The sequence below is a fragment of the Scylla paramamosain genome, chromosome 8 (genome assembly GCF_035594125.1).
Source record: "Scylla paramamosain isolate STU-SP2022 chromosome 8, ASM3559412v1, whole genome shotgun sequence".
Classification (NCBI taxonomy): Eukaryota; Metazoa; Arthropoda; class Malacostraca; order Decapoda; family Portunidae; genus Scylla; species Scylla paramamosain.
This window is the reverse complement of record NC_087158.1, coordinates 15,699,037-15,703,117: the sequence shown is the minus strand read 5'-3', so window position 1 is coordinate 15,703,117 and position 4,081 is coordinate 15,699,037.

The window sequence follows — 4,081 nt, the reverse complement described above, 5'->3', positions numbered from 1 at the left end:
GTGTGTCTCGTGTGTGCGCTCATGATAATTATCATTTCATTATTAGTAAAGATGCAGATTAGTGTGACCGACTTAAATTACTATTATTACTATTATCATTACTACTACTACTACTACTACTACTAATACTAATACTAATACTATTACTATTACCACCATCAGCACCATTACATTAAGCAGCCAGAGTTGAGGAAACCGTGTGTTTGACGCGTTAATTTCATAATCTCACTGTGTTTACCGCTATCAATTATTACTGTTATAATTTTTCCGCTGACTTTGATGTTGCATTAGGCGGCTCTCTGGTGCAGCGGATCAAGCTGTGGACTGCGCGGACACCACCACCACCACCACCACCAACACCACCACCACCACCAGGACCAACGTCAGTAAGAGGGATTAAAAGCAGGGTATTCGTATGTGTATTTCACTTTGGCAGTATCTCCATTGTGAGTTTCCAGATACTCCTTCTCGGCGAGGGAAACAAAGAAGAGCGCCACAGATTTCCAGAGAGAACAGGGATGTGGAAATTATGACGAACGTGAATATATCGTTTGTCTTTTTTTTTTTTTTTTCATTATTATGGAAGTTTTTCATTATTAAAGTAAGTGCGTATGTGAATTTTATGTACGTTTGATGGTATTGTTTGTGTTTTTTCTTCGGTGCTGTGGAGGCTAGAGAGAGAGAGAGAGAGAGAGAGAGAGAGAGAGAGAGAGAGAGAGAGAGAGAGAGAGAGAGAGAGACGGTGGGGGGGAAGGCGGGAACTACATACGAGGCCATTACTGCATTAATCTTTTATATCATTTGTCATTTTTGTTGTTATTGTTGTTGTTGTTGTTGCTGTTTGTTGTTATTGTCATCATCATCATTGTTAGTCGTTAGCATTGTTCTTAAGGACTGTCACCAAATGCAGACAAGAAAATTCGCGTAGTTTAACGACAGAATTTACTCTCTCTCTCTCTCTCTCTCTCTCTCTCTCTCTCTCTCTCTCTCTCTCTCTCTCTCTCTCTCTCTCTCTCTCTCTCTCTCTCTCTCTCTCTCTCTCTCTTCCCGTTGTCGCACTGAGCCAGTTTGCACGCCAAGAAACATCGTGATCAATACTATTACAGGAAAGTGATTAATTAGAGTGAATCCCGCCTCGCTCAGGTAAAGCCCTTGTGTTTGTTAGGCTGAGCATGCTTAAGTAAGGCGGCGATTTGTGTGACGCAGCGCTGAGAGAGAGAGAGAGAGAGAGAGAGAGAGAGAGAGAGAGAGAGAGAGAGAGAGAGAGAGAGAGAATGAGTGTGAGGATTGTCGCAGGATGATGGAAAAGAGGCAAAGCGATGAAGGATACGAAAGAAGCTAAAGAAGAAAATTGGAGGGATAAAGCGTGATTGAAGCTGCCTTATGGAGAGAGAGAGAGAGAGAGAGAGAGAGAGAGAGAGAGAGAGAGAGAGAGAGAGAGAGAGAGAGAGAGAGAGAGAGAGAGAGAGAGAGAGAGAGAGAGAGTCGCGTGCCTGATATTGAAAGAGTTTAAAAGTCCTCCTCCTTTACCTCCTCCTCCTCCTCCTTCTCCTCCTCCTCCTCCTCCACAAAATTACACGGACGATTAATTTCCTCAGTAAACAGCCTACCTCGTTTATATTAATGAGGCCACAGGTTTATCATGATGGCAATAATGATAATTATGACGATAGTAGTGGTGGTGGTAGTAGTAGTAGTAGTAGTAGCAGTAGTTGTAGTAGTAGTAGTAGTAGTTGTTGCTATTGTTGTTGTAGTAAATCGTGATGCAAACAAGTAATAAACACCAACCAACAAAAATAAAAGGAAAAGAAAAATACATTGCAAAATAGTTAAGTCACTCCTCCCCTAAAAAAAAATTATCAAGTAGAAAAGTTAAAATACAAAAAAAAATCAAATAAAGTAAAAACGAGAGAAAAAAATATGATCGAACTTCATTTCTCAAAACTTTTCATCCGATTACAAGTCACTTTTGGAGAATTTTCTGGCAATTTTGGTGCACGGGGAAGAAAAGGAAAAAAGAAATAAGGAAAAGAAAGAAAAGACGCAAAAGTAAGTGATCTGTCATAAGTGAGGAGGAAGAGGAAGAGGAGGAGGAGGAGGAGGAGGAGGAGGAGGAGGAGGAGGAGGAGGAGGAGAGGAGGTAAAAGATTTTGGTGAGGTGAGATTCCAGAGAGAGAGAGAGAGAGAGAGAGAGAGAGAGAATATATAGTAAAATAATGGAGTGATCACTGCTTAGGAAGAAAAAAGAAGAAGAAGAAGAAGAAGAAGAAGAAGAAGAAGAAGAGGGAGAAGAGGGAGACGAGGATGAATAATATCTGGGGAGAGGAAGAGAAGAGACTGACGAAGTGGACTGGATTGCGGGTAAGAGAAAGAGGATTAGAGAGAGAGAGAGAGAGAGAGAGAGAGAGAGAGAGAGAGAGAGAGAGAGAGAGAGAGAGAGAGAGAGAGAGACAGAGGAAAAAAAATGGTGACAAAGAATAAAAGTGAATTGGAGGAAGAGGAGAAGGAGGAGTAGGAGAAGATGAAGGAGGAGGAGGAAGAGGAAGAAGAAGAAGAAGAAGAAGAAGAAGAAGAAGAAGAAGAAGAAGAAGAAGAAGAAGAAGTAGTGGTGGTGAGAGACAGAAAAAGGCAATAAAATGGTGAATGTGAAAAGGAGATTACGAAGGTGGAGGAGGAGGAGGAGGAGGAGATGTAAAGTAGATTAATATGAAATCAGGAGGAGGAAGAGAAGAAGGAAGAAGGAGAAGAAGAGAAATAGAAAAAAAGAGAAAAAAGTAAATAAAAGGAAAAAGAAAAGAAATGAAGACAATGATGATGATGATGATGATGATGATGATGATAGAAAAAAGTTAGGAGAAAGAAGAGAAAGTGGGACATTAAAGAGTTGAGGAATATGAAAGAGGAGGAGAGGAAGGAGGAGGAGGAGGAATAAGAAGAAGAGGAAGAAGAAAAAAAGAAGAAGAAGAAGAAGAAGAAGAAGACTTGAGGAAGAATTTCAACCTGCCAGGAATTCATTATCATTTGAACCATTTCCACACCACCACCACCACCACCACCACCGCCGCCGCCGCCGCCGCCGCCGCCATCCTGTCATCCTGCCATCCTGCCGCCCCTTGACAGCCCATCCAGGGAGAGTGATAGGTACATCCACTGCCCTTCCATCCCGTCCATCCCACCTGAGTCACCTCCTCCCTTTCTCTCCTTCCTTTCTCTTCATTCCCATCATCAGTATTTCAGTATTTAATCCATTCTTCCTTTCTTAACTTATTCTTTTCTTGTCTCACCTTCATCTCATTCTTCATTTTTTTTTTCGCTTCTCCATTCTTATTTACTTCTCTGTTCATCTTTCCTCTTGAGTTTTATCTTATTTTTGATCTCTTCATCTCGTTCTTCTTTTCTCTTCATCCACCTATTCATAGATATATCCATTTATCTTTCTAGTTCCACTGCTCCTTTATTCCCTCTCTCTCTCTCTCTCTCTCTCTCTCTCTCTCTCTCTCTCTCTCTCTCTCTCTCTCTCTCTCTCTCTCTCTCTCTCTCTCTCTCTCTTCCCCACAATGTTGCATCCCCGGCTATCTTCCACCGCTATATTTACGCTAACTGCTCTTCTGGTCTTGCAAACTACACCCTCGGCTCCTCTCCCGGCCTCGCTGCACAAGACTTTCTACTTTCTCTCAACCTCATTCTGTCCATCTCTCTAATGCAAATGTTAACCAGTATTCACAATCTTTCACCCCTTTCACTGGTAAAATCTAGAATTCCCTGTCTGCTTTTGAATTTCCCTCTTTCTGTGACGAATAGTTTCAAGAGGCGGGTTTCAGGACACTTATCTTCCATCTCTGAATAGTATTTTGTCCCTTTTTCTTTTAGTTCTGGTGCTAAACTGGGCTTTTGTATATATCTGTTGTTGTTGTTGTTGTTGTTGTTGTTGTTGTTGTTTTCTTTGTCCAGTACCTTGCTTACATTTAAAAAACATCATCCCATCCTCCTTTTCTCCTCATTCATCCATCCAGTTGTCCTTCTCACAATCCTCCCTGTCTTTTCATCCTCTTGTTTCTCTCTTTTCCTCCGTTTCTCATCT